Raw genomic sequence first — 12,782 nt, 5'->3', positions numbered from 1 at the left:
TTTTTTTCCCCCATAATTTTATTGATAAACAAATAGCAATGAGACAGTTTCAAATCAAATTGGTAGGACAGTTTCAATAATTCACACATTGCATAAATTTTTCCTAGTGGTTAATTGCTGTACAAGATGCGGACATGATATCCTATTTACAAACACCATTAGAACAAATCGCTCTATTCATTAAGAAAAACAAATATTTTAATACTGAATTTATTGAGACATTATGAGACTAATACATTACCTTTGGCCTCTACAACTATAAGAGGTGCTCAAAGTGCTGGCCATTAGCTTCCAAACACTTATTAGCACAGTAAACGTATACATACTTTTTTTTTGCATTCTCTGGCTATGTGCATGGGGGTTCTCTGGCCTCAGGTATCCCAGGCTGGCCTCAAACTGACAATCCTACTTCAGTCTACCAATTCTGAGATTTTAGGCATGCACCACCATAGCCAGCTTGAGATTTTTTTTCCCTCAGCACTGGCAATTTAACCCAGGGTTAACCACAGCGGCTTTTGTCGTTGCTATTTGGTTGGTTTTTTGAGGCAGGGTCTTACTGTGTAGTGAGGGTGGCCTTGAAATCACTACGTAGCCAAAGATGACCTTGAACTCACAGCAATCCTCCTGCCTCAGTCTCCCACGTGCTGGCTGGAATGGCAAGGCATGTCCCAGGTCTTAGCATACCAGGTCCCACTTCCAGCCCTCTTTTCAATTTATTTGAGACAGTCTCAGTAAGTCACAAAACTTGCCATCCTCCTATCTCAGCTTCCCAGAGTGGTGGAATTACTGTCATGTACCACCATGCTTGCACAAAAATTACATTCCTGTTTTTGTTTTGTTTTGTTGAGATAAAGTCTCACTATGTAGCCCAGACTGCTCTCAAATTCACAGCAATTCTCTTGCCTCATTCTCCCAAGTGCTGGCATTACAGGTATGTGTCACCACACCCAGCTACATTCTTAAAAATACATGTATTACACTGACTTTTGAATAGGTAACAAAATATATCACAATTAACCTAGAATTCAGTCAGATTTGAAAAAAACATTTAATTAAAAAAAGACAAAACTTAATTCTATACTGTAACATTCCCAGTGGAATAGTAATGGTGTTTTAATCACTCAGCTCAGAACTTTCATTATCATAAGCTTTGCTGTTGTTGGATACAATATAAACACAGCCATATGCCTAATGATATACCATATCCCCCCCAAAAAAAAGACCAGTTCTTATATTAATTTTTGCTCTCAAAGATGCAACAGGGCTTATTTTTCAGAGGATGTCTTATTCTTTCATGTTCAAAAATTTACCTTTACTCAAATATAGTCATGTCATCTTCCAGTACAATGTCACTCTCCAAACCCAGAAGTCCAGCCTGACTTTCTTGGGACTCCATTTCCTATAGAACCATTGGCCCCAATCTCTCACATCCAGCAACAGCACTCTTCTTTAATGAGTGCTTCACCTCCACGTAGCCTGCTAGTAGTGCACTGGCAACACAGCTACCATCAATTTTATCCCATGAATTCCTCAGGCATCACAACCTCTTGCAGGCCAGGCTTCACAAAGTTTCCATTAAATCAGTATGAACTGAAGACTCTCATGACGGAAGTGACAGCAAAAATGACAGTTATGAATGATAATCCAGGGCTGGCCAGATAGCTCAGCGAACTAAAGGGCCTGCTTAGGCAGGCACAGAGACTGGGGTTCCATCCCTGGCATACTGTGCCAGCCTCACCCTCCGAGGGTGTGCTGAGACAGCAAATGAGACTGGTGTGGTGGTGCGCACCTGTTATCCCAATGCTTGAGAGGCTGAACACAGGAGGATCACTATGAGTCCAATCTGTGTAGCGAGACCCTGTAGACCCTGTACTAAATACATTAAAAAAAAATTTAAAAAAGGAATGACAGTCCATACAAAAGCGACATAACAGGCACCAAATTTCAAAAAACATGTGTTTATTTCACAGGAGTACATTAAGTATGCCATTACAATGCACAACACATTGAATTATGAAGATTCATATTAGACACAACCATGTCTGTTCATTAACAAGTGCTCATATTATTTATGAATTGATTGTCTTTCTTGAGATCATCTGTTCATACAGGTGTCTTATCTTTTGCCCAAAGGCACCCACTTGTGTATTTATAAATAATTATAATTTATGTATCATTTATTTTAAGCATTAATGTCAATAATGGTGTTTATAATTAATTATATATTATTTTATAACTGAACAGCCATCTGTGCTGCATCAGACATATTAAATATGTCTATCAGGGGCTAGGGAGATAGCTTGGCGGTCTAAGTGCCTGCCTGGCAAGCCCAAGGACTCGAGTTTGATCCCTGTTACCGCCTGCCATGCCAGCCCCAGAACCCTGGGCATGCCGACCTGGCCACCCAAACCAGGCATGGTGGCACACGCCTATAACCCCAGTGCGGGGGGGTGGGGAGGACCTGAGATAGGAAGATCACTACACCAAATAAATAAATAAATAAATAAGCCCACTAATCTGATGATGTTAACTGGGGCTCATACTGGGAATAGGGCTTATATTATAAACACCCTGAAAAATCATGCTAGAGCTTATTTCTCAGTTAAATTTTATTTTCATGGAAATACAGTAGATTATAATTATTCTTTTCTCTAATCCCTTTGCGTTACTGAAACATTTATAGAGTTCCAAAATCTAAGTTGATTAACTTAGAAGTAATACACTATTTTTTAATTAATTTACATTTTTAACATATAAAAACAACTAGTTTTGGATTTTTTTTTTTTTTTTTGACTCTTAAAACTGTTTATCACTACAAAGCTAACATTTTCTCTAATGAAAAGAGCTGGAAGCTTAGAAAGGCCATCTGTGGCTATCTCATTACCCAAATTTTCCTTTACATTCTTTATCAGCCTGTTGCCAGCCATTCCGATTTAGATGTAGATGTCCCCCAAGAGTCGCATGCACTCAGGCTTTTGGAAGGTGTCCGATTATGAAGGCATTATGGCTGACTTGCTCTTCCATGGGGTCTGATAAGAAGAGTCGGGCCACTGTGAGCATGCCTTGAAAGGGTATGTCTCCCTTCCCTACTCAACCCATGACCCTCCGCTTTCCCACTACCATGACATGAGCAGCTTTTCGAAGCTTCACTATGCCTCTCTGCCATGCCACTCTACAGTGCAGCTGACTATGGGCTGAAACAAGAGCCAAAATAAACTGCTTCTTTAAATTATGGGTGCCAGGTATTGTCCCAGAGAAAAGGAAAATAAGACATCAGCCCAACGAGTTCATTGCCTCAGGCAGCTGTGTCGTTAAACAACTACCACTGTGGTTTAAACAAAGGTCCTAGGAGCAGCCTTCTCTGAATCAGGTCTCAAGTCTCGGAAAGATAAACCCTATAAATGGGGTTTCTCCAGGGAACTGCTGGGAGAGACCCAGGGAGCCCACGATATCCCCATGAAGTCCACCTTGTTCAGCTCTACATTCAACATACAAAAAGGAGTATCAGGCAGAAGGAACACATCACCAACGTATTCCTCTAGTGAAGAGGATTAAAGTGCACTTGATCATGAGGAAACCATCAAGAGAGCCCAAGTTGTGACAAGACAACTGGCTGGTATTTTTAAAATGACAAAGAAGACTATTTTCTCAGGTTAAAAAAAAATTAAAATGACATAATAATCAAATGCAGTGATTGATTTTTTTTGTTGTTGGAACCAGGGATTGAACTCAGAACCTTGCTTGCGCTTGCCAGGGAAGCACTTATTCTACTAAGCCATCTCCCCGGCCCCCAGGGATTGATTCTTGATCACCTGTAAAGGGAATGTTCGGGACAATAAAGGAATTTGAATGCAGAAAAAAAAAGAAGAAAGAAAGGTGCATAATTCAATGACAAAGTCTTTTCTCAAAGGGACGCTCATAAATTCATAATACTTAACTAGCTCAGAAATTACTCAATTATTAATTGCTATTTGTTTTGAGACAAGGTCTCACCATATTGTCCAAGCTGGTTTTTAAACTCCTGGGCTCACCCAACCCTCTGGTTGCAGCCTCCTAAGTAGCTAGGACTCTAGATTCATGTCACCACATCTAGCTCTAAAATTATCTTTTTAAATAATATACACAGGGGCTGGTGAGATAGCTCAGTGGTCTAAAGCACCTACTTAGAACAAACTAAGCTAAGCAAAGCACAGGGTCCACGGTTCAATCCCCCAGCACCACATGCCAGGCAGCCCCGCCCCCTGGTGGGCTGAGCTGACCACACACTAAATAAATAAATAAATAAATAATATACACATAAAATTTGTTCAGTTAATATTAGTTGAATTAAATGGAGATGCAAAATCACTCAACAAATATTTCTACAAAAGTGCAGAATAGCTGTTTCCAACTATTCTCAAGGCTTTCAAACGGATGTATCCTCTGATCCAACTATTTTGCCTAAGCTAGCTCTGCAAGCATCTTAGGGAAATCTGCCATCCTATCAGAAATATGAACAATGTATTTATATGAACAGAATTTATATAAGGACAACTGTAGGGTTTATTCCAATGAAAATGGAAAAAATATATATTTTCCATATTAAATGACAATTTTTTAAAAATCACAAAACATGGTCTGAATTTTCCATTAAGAAACAGATTTTTAGATTCAATATCTCAACGGGTAAACAAATTAGAGGGGTTTTTTTGGTTTTGGGGTTTTCTTTAAATAAGGGTTATCTGGAAACCAGCTGGAAGGTAGGCAGCATTTCAGTACTCTGATAAATTGACCTCTACAGAGACTAAATCCTAGATGGAGTCTCTATGACTCCTATTGACTGCTGCTAATGAAGTAAGATTAGAAAAATGTATTAGAGGCAAGAAATAAAATTATGTTTATCTAAGACTAGCAGGAGGGATAGCTCAGCAGCACATGCACCTGTCTGGCAAGCACAAGGTCCTGAGTTTGATTCTGGTACCAGAAAAAAAAATTTAAAAATTAAAAATTAAATCTAAGACTAAAGGTAAAATGTTAGCAATAGATAATAATAATAATTTTTTCCAGAGATTTAGAAAAAGTTTCATTAAAAAAAGTGCTAGCTGGGCCAGGGAGATGGCTCAGTGGAATAAGCACTTCCCTGGTAAGCGCAAGGGCCTGAGTTCAATCCCCGGTTCCAAAAAAAAAAAAAAAAGGTGCTAGCTTTCTGGTCAACCCTAAATAGATATAATTTAAATGTTCCTTTGAAATGATTTTACTTACTTAAAATACAGATTAGGAAAGAAGGAAAACACAAGGCCAAGAATGATTCAGAAGTAAAAGGTCAAGGGAATTAGGACACAGTAATAAATTCAGTGGTCATGAAAAGAGCGCTTACAGCTCTAATTTCTGATTTCCTTTCAAGTTCTATAATTTGCTTTAATTTACATTTTAATATTCTAAGGGGGGGATGTCAGAAGCCTCACATTGAAGGTCAATTAAGGAAAGAAAACAGATTTCCTTTAGAGCATTTAACAAAAGCAGGTCCCTTTGGACCACCACGCTTCGTCACATCTGCCCACACCTCGCCTCTGTAGCAGGGTCGCACGTGTGTCCCTCCTTACTGTGGACAGCTATTCTCTATGCATCAGTTATTCTAATATACCTTCTGGAACTGTGAATGATTTCTGGGCTAGAAACAAATTACAGTCAGGCGTGGTGGTGCACACCTGTAATCCCAGCACCCCAGAAGGACTGCAATTTCAACCCCAGACTAGGCAATTTAGTGATTTAGCAAGAGTCCTGACTCAGGATAAACAAGAAAGTGCTGGAGAGGTAGCTCAGTACAAAGGTCCTATGTTCAATCCTCGATACTAAAGAAAAAGAAATTATATTTAAGCCAGATGTAGTTTTATCTAACTATAAAGAGAATACAATTAATATTTGCTTATATATACACAAAGTATCTCTAGAAAAATAGAACAAGTTGGTAATGATGGTTGTGTCCAAAGATGATTTTTCAATATGCATCTTTTCACACCTTTTTAGTTTGTACATGCACAAATATTACTTTTAAGTAATAATAACATATCTAAATAATCAGTTACTTGCAAATTACTGGATGGACTTAGTAATATAAGTAACAAAAAAAACTGTATTTCAAAGTAATTTATAGTTTTCCGTAACACAAAACCTCTTCTCATGCCTGATTTAAATATAATTTTTAAAAATATTTCAATCTTTCTTTGAGATTAAAGTATTTGTGCTTTCCATAGTTATTAAATACTAAAATACTAACTACTAAAATTTAAAATACTAAATTTCTACAAATATTAAAATTCTACAAATACTAAGTACTAAAATTACATAAAATAAAACCCTTATTTTTACTCAGACTATCCCAGCAAAAGTAAAGAAAAACAAGTTTATTCTTGTCAGTTTTTTGCAGGCCATGGTGGCACACACTTGTGATTTCAGTGTGGGAGGCTAAGGCAAGAGAACTGCAAATCTGACACCAGCCTGGGCTACTCAATGAGTTCAAGCCCCTCCTGGACTCTAAAGCAAGACCCCCGATAATGTAAAATAGAAACCTTCCATTCAACTAAATTTGCCACAAACTTAAAAGGGACCAAAAAATAAAAACAACAATGTATAAATTAGAATTACTTAAACTCCTAGGGCCAGTCCTATAGCTCATCGGACTAAAGCGCCACAAGGACTGGAGTTGATCCTCAGCATGCAGTGCTGGCCCCACCCCCAGGGGCACGCTGAAAGAGTGACTGAGACTGGGTGTGGTGGTGCACCCCTGTAATCCGATCACTTGTGAGGCTGAAAACCAGAGGATCACTAGAGCCCAAACCGTGTGGTGAGACTCTGTAGCTAAAAATACATTTAAAAAAAGAATTACTGGGGCTGGGGAGATGGCTCAGTGGAATAAGCACTTGCCTGGCAAGCACAAGGGCCTGAGTTCAATCCCCGGTTCTACCAAAAAATAAAAAAAAAAAAAAATAAACAAAAAAAAAAAAAAAAAAGAATTACTTAAAATGCCTATATTTAAATGTCTATCCAAAATATATAAATAGCTTCTTCAAATCAAAAACCCAAAAAATTTCAGTTGAAAAGTAAACAAAGTTGGGAACAGTGGTTCACACCAGAATCCTAGCACTTAGGAAGGCTGAGACACAGTAATCATAAATTCAAATCCAGGTCAAATACTTTAGTGACTTAATAAGCCATTTCAAAATAAAAAATAAAAAAGTTAAAGGGTTGGAGGTGTTGCTCAGTGGAAGTGTGCTTACCAAGCACACTTGTCAATCTCCAGTACTGGGAGCAAACAAAAAACCCAAACAATTCACAGAACTACACTCAATCAATGAATTAATAGTCAACCTCACTAATATAAGGTAAATCCTTAATCCAAATATCTGAACTGCTCCAATTTAGTTTTGAATTTTGGACAGTATTGGGTTTTCAAATTAGAGTAGTCAACCAGTATGAAATATTGCAAAATCTCCAAATCTGAAACATGCCGCCTGGTCAACTGTACCACTAAAATGAGGCAACATTTAGGATCTACTCGTTTTGAAAAAATTAAAAACATGGTAATTTGGGCACAGCGGCATGTGTCTCTAGTCTCAGGTACCTGGGAGAGTGCACCAAGAGTTACAAATCACCCTGGGCAACATGGTGAAACTCCAGTTTAAAAATACACATACATACAACATCTAATGTTGGTAAGAATGAAGATAAATGCCCTTTCTCACTACTGCTAAGAACGTAAAGCAGGACAGACTATCTAACTGAAGGAAATCTTTACATATGAAAAACACCCTGGGGCTGGTGAGATGGCTCAGTGGTCTGAAGCATCTACTTAGAACAAACTTAGCAAAGCACAGGGACCGCAGTTCAATCCCCCAGCACCACATGCCAGCCAGCCCCGCCCCCTGGTGGGCTGAGCTGGCCACACACACACACACACACACACACACAAATAAATAAAAATTAAAAAAAAAAAAAAGAAAAACACCCTGCATAGAGTTTGTAAACAGGATATCATGTCCGCATTTTGTACAGCAATTAACCACTAGGAAGAATGTATGTAATGTGTTAATTATAGAAACTGTCCTACCAATTTGGTTTGAAACTGTCTCATTGCTATTTGCTTCTCAAAAAAATTATAGTGAAAATAAAGATAAAAAAAAAGAAAGACACCCTGCAAACTATGGATTTCAATTCTTTTTGTAGGAACTCAGTCCACAAATATTTGTAAACATATATAAAGATACATAGACAAAACTAGGTGTGGTACTCTGTACCTGTATTCCTTATGCTCTGAGAGGTTGAGACAGGAGAATGGTACATTAAAGCCCAGCCTGGACAACTAAACCATTTACTGAGATCCTACTCAAAATTAAAAATTCAAAGCAGGGCCGGGTGTGGTGGTGCAAGCCTATAATCCCAGCACGTAGGAGGCTGAGGCAGAAGGATCACTGAAAATTTGAGGCCAAGCTACTATATATCTATAGTACTCTATGTATATATATGGAGTTCAAGGCCAGCCTGAATTACATAGTGAGACCCTATCTCAAAATTAAATTAAATTCCCTCTAATTTTAGCTTGCTTCTAGATTTTCCTTTTTTTCCCAACAAATCTGCAAGAAGCACAAAATATGATACTTAGCCATTAAAAAAAAACAACAACAACAAAATACAGGGCTGGGAGATAGCTCGGTGGCATCAGCACCTCCCTTGCAAACTTGGTCCCGAGTTCAATCTCTGGTACATACCATGCCAGCCCCAGAACACTGGTACACTGTACCCACCCCGAAACCAGGCGTGGTGTCACACACCTGTAATCCCAGCAATGGGAAGACTGAGACAGGAGGATCACAACAAGTCTGAACTGCATAGTGAGACCCTGTACCAAAAAGAGAAAAGAAAAAGACTGGAAATAAATGGGCCTAATATAAATAGTACAAAATTTTATTCTTTTTTTTCAAATAGTATTAACTCCATGAAAATCAAATGTTGCCTAATAAAATACAATAAAGCTCACAGTAGAATGGCAAGTATATAACTAAGGCTCAAAAAATGTAACTTCTTCCCTTCAGAGTTCATATCCTTGATTAAGGACAATATATCAAAGGAACTAGGAGACAGTACCTATAATTCTAGCTATTCACAAGGCTAATACAGGAGGATCTTGAGTTGAGGCCAGCCCAGGGCAACTTAGCAAGCCCTCATTCCTACTCTCCATTTCACAGTGTACCTTTCTAAAATCCATGAGCCTCTGCTTTACAACATTCTGACTTTTACAGGGATAAAAAGAATTAGGTCTCCAATAATATGGAACACATGGGGCTGGGGAGATAGCTCAATAGAATAAGCGCTTACCTGGCAAATGCAAGGGCCTGAGTTCAATCTCTGGTTCCGCCAAAAAAAAAAAAAAAAAAAAAAACCACTGGAAGACAATTTACTTCCCATGCTATGTAACTACCTGCCATTTATTAACTGAGTAAATCTAAGGCATAGTTTCTTACACTTTTCTACTTAAAGACAGAAGAATCTAAAAACATATCCAAAGGAGTCCTTAAGCATAACATTTTTTTTGAAGTCTCTGCATTTTACCTTAGAAACTAATGTGAATGTTACATTCTTCATAACACCTTACTGTATTTTAATAGAACAATATTTTTCCCATACCTTCAAATGAAACTGATGACAACCTCATAAATGTGGGCCATGTTATATGAACACAGACTTATCTCCTCACACACTGAGGCAGGCACATGTATAATGGTGAAAATACTCCAACTTAAAAAGCATAGGTCAGGGCCAGCCAGATAGCTCAGCGATTAAAGCGCCTGTTTAGGCAGATGCAGGGACCAGGTTTGCACTCCGGCATGCTGTGCTGGCCTCGCCCCCAGTGGGATCCTGAGATGGAGACTGAGAGTGGGCGTGGTGGCACATGCCTATGATCCCAGCACTTGGGAGGCTGAAAACAGGAGAATTACTAGGAGCCGGATCTGCATAGTGAGACCCAATAGGCCCTGTACTAAATACATAAAAAATAAAAATAAAAACAAAAAAAGCATAGGTCAAAGGAAGTAGAATAAGTTATTCTTCATTAGTCAATAACCAAGAGCCTTGGGCCAGAAATATAGCTCAGTGATGTAGCACCTGCCTGGAAAGTACAAGGTCATAAATTCAGTTCCTGATATAAAATTTAAAAAAAGAACCAAGATCCAGGCATGATGGTGCATGCCTATAATTGCAGCACACAAGAGGCTGAGGCTAGAGAATTATCCCAAGTTGGAGGCCAGCCTGCACTACAGAGTGACATCTAAAAAAAAAAAAAAAAAAAGCCCACACTGAGAATTACTTAATATCAAATACAACTCAAGTCAGTCATTGGCCATAACCTTATGTCTAAGAAAGCCAGTATGACCCACGTATAGGAAGGAAACACCCTTCTCTCCCCATCACCACAGTGACAATGTCTGCCAGGCAGAGGGAATGCACCTCAACAGCTCCCCTGATATTTTAAGGCCACTATTTAATAAAAAATGTTTTGTACAGAAATATTTAATCATTCTTCCAATATCCCCTTCTATTCAAAATAATCAACAGATGCCTTAAACTTGTTTCAAAGTGCTTTTAAATGCATTATTTTATTCAACTTCATAGTGTACCCAGAATAAAACAACAGCCATCATTATCCCCATTCGATAGAATGAGAAATTAGAGGCAATAGTAAAGTAGCTCTGACGATTGCAATCGGTAGCAAATAAAAGATTAAATCTCACCTGATTTCTAGTTTACTGATCTACTAGGGGAAACTGCTTTCCCTACTTATTTTTAAGTATTTTTTCACATTGCAGCACACTCTTAAGTATATCACATTCAGTAAGCTAGTGATAAACTAGATTTAACAAACGGAAAAGAGACTGAACACAATTACGTAAGTGGGAACGTAGGACAACACCCCTGTTCTCCTGCAATACATTGTTAATACTGAATTTTATAAGGTGGGAAAAAAAACACTAAGAAGTGGGAGGGTGGGAGATAAACATACGTTAAAGGCCCCTCACCAAATAAATAAGTATTCAAATTCAAGGGTTTTATTTTTTTTTATTTTTCCTAAAAATATACTGTTATGACTTACTAGCCCTTCCAACAGCTCTATACTAATTTTTCTTTCCTAATGGAATATTTTACCCCTCCGTTACATCTTCCTAAATGAGACCTCCAGAGTGTGCCACATAAAGGAAAATGGGCTCTTATGCGTTTCTCCTTCCTAGTAAAATGCCAGTGCAACACATGCCAACTCTAAAGACAAAAAGAAAAGCTACTTGGATTTACTGTGAAAAAAAAATCATAGCATCTTTAAAACCTATGAGTTAACTGCCGTAACATTAACTTTTTTTTTGGGGGGGGGGAACCATTACGATTTCCATTTAGAAAAAGAGAGAAATACGTAAATGTGTGGATCACAGCCTATGAATCTGGGTGGAACAAAGACTTCTCTTTTCATTATGCAGAGAACCAAGTTGCCAAAAAAAAAAACCAAAAAACAAAACACGCTCCCCTCAGATACCATGAGTGATTATCAACGCTTGCTCTGGGTATAGAGAAGAAAAACCAATTTATCTGGTCAAACGCTACCCCTGCCTCCCCAGCTCCCCTTTCCCCTATTGAGAATCACCTCGCCCCAGAGCTGGAGCCCCAATCTTTTTCTTCCCAATACAGGAAAGTGGTTTAAACCTACGAGTTCTTCAAGCTCCCTTGTCTTTTAGGCAGGCTTCTCCCGGCACCAACCTCTTTCCAAATCCAGTCGTGGCCCCCTCTCCCACCTCCCCAGACCCCGCAAAAGCCCGCTCCCACCGACCACTGACGTCAGAGGCCGGCCCGGCGCAGCGGGGCCGCCCCGCCCGGGCCCGGCCCGACCCCGGCTCCGTCCTCCCGGCCTGGGCGGGCCCAGCGAGGGCCGCGAGCTCCCCACCTTCCCAGTGCTCGCTCTGGCTCTGCGGAGAGGCGAAGAAGGCTGAGCCCGCCGTCACCCCTTCCGGTCCCTCGGCAGCGGCGAGGAGGGCACGAACCCTGCGCTCGCTCGCCGCTCAGGGCCGGGGCGAGAGGCGTCGCTCTGCCCCAGAATGCGGCTGGGCGGTGCGGGAAAGGTGTGGCCCGGGAGCGGCGGCCTGGCGGCGCCGGGTCCCCGCTCCCTCCGCGGCGCGAGGCCTCGCCCACGACCAGTCTCCTCCCAGGCTCCACCCGAGCCTCCTCCAGACCCTTCTCGGGGCCGCGAACGCCGCCCTTTCCCCCCCACCCCCGGATGGATTTGGTCGCGCGGTGACAGGTGGCGCCGGGTGACCATGGCAACCCGAGGTGCGCGGCGGTCCGCCCCCGCCTTCCAGGGTCACTCACCTGAGGGCTTCGAGACAAGCCCGGAGGAGCGCGCGAGGGAAGAAGACGCGGCTGCGAGGCCGGCGGCCGGGGCTCCGAAGCTGCGGGCTCCGAGCCGGGGCGGGGCGGGAGGGCGGCAGTCTGGGCTGGGCGCTGGTCCTTCCTCCGGCCTCCTGGGCGTTAGTCCATCGGTCCGTCCGCCTGTCCTCCTCGAGACCCCTCTCCCGGCCGGCTACGGCTCCGCTCAGCCTCGAGCCGACTGCGGTTGTCAAGCGCCGCTGGAACTGAGCTCCAGCCGCCAGCTGCAGCCAATCAGCGCGCTTCTGGGGGGCCTTAGGACCCCGCCGCGCGGGGCGGCCAGGCAGGTGCCTGCGCGGAAGGCGGCGAGCGCGCGCGGGCGGAGCGGGGAGGGCGGAGCGGGG

General features: G+C 41.4%; 1 protein-coding gene across 4 annotated transcripts in view; it reads right to left on the bottom strand.

The window, feature by feature from the left end:
• Wdr47 (WD repeat domain 47) overlaps positions 1-12,748 on the bottom strand; it is a 72,463-nt gene extending 59,715 nt beyond the window's left edge. For 2 of the 4 annotated variants that reach the window (XM_004636942.1, XM_004636943.1), the window contains exon 1: positions 12,382-12,748. The gene's annotated coding sequence lies outside the window, so the exon portion shown is untranslated. Of the gene's footprint in view, positions 1-11,959; positions 12,137-12,381 lie in introns of those variants that run through there. The other 2 variants (XM_023721687.1, XM_023721686.1) reach the window with 2 other exon arrangements.
• Between the last annotated feature and the right edge of the window lie 34 nt (positions 12,749-12,782).

The sequence above is a fragment of the Octodon degus genome, unplaced genomic scaffold, assembly GCF_000260255.1.
Source record: "Octodon degus isolate 3935 unplaced genomic scaffold, OctDeg1.0 scaffold00084, whole genome shotgun sequence".
NCBI lineage: Eukaryota > Metazoa > Chordata > Mammalia > Rodentia > Octodontidae > Octodon > Octodon degus.
Note: the sequence above shows the minus strand (reverse complement) of the source record. Positions and strands in the feature narration are given on the sequence as shown.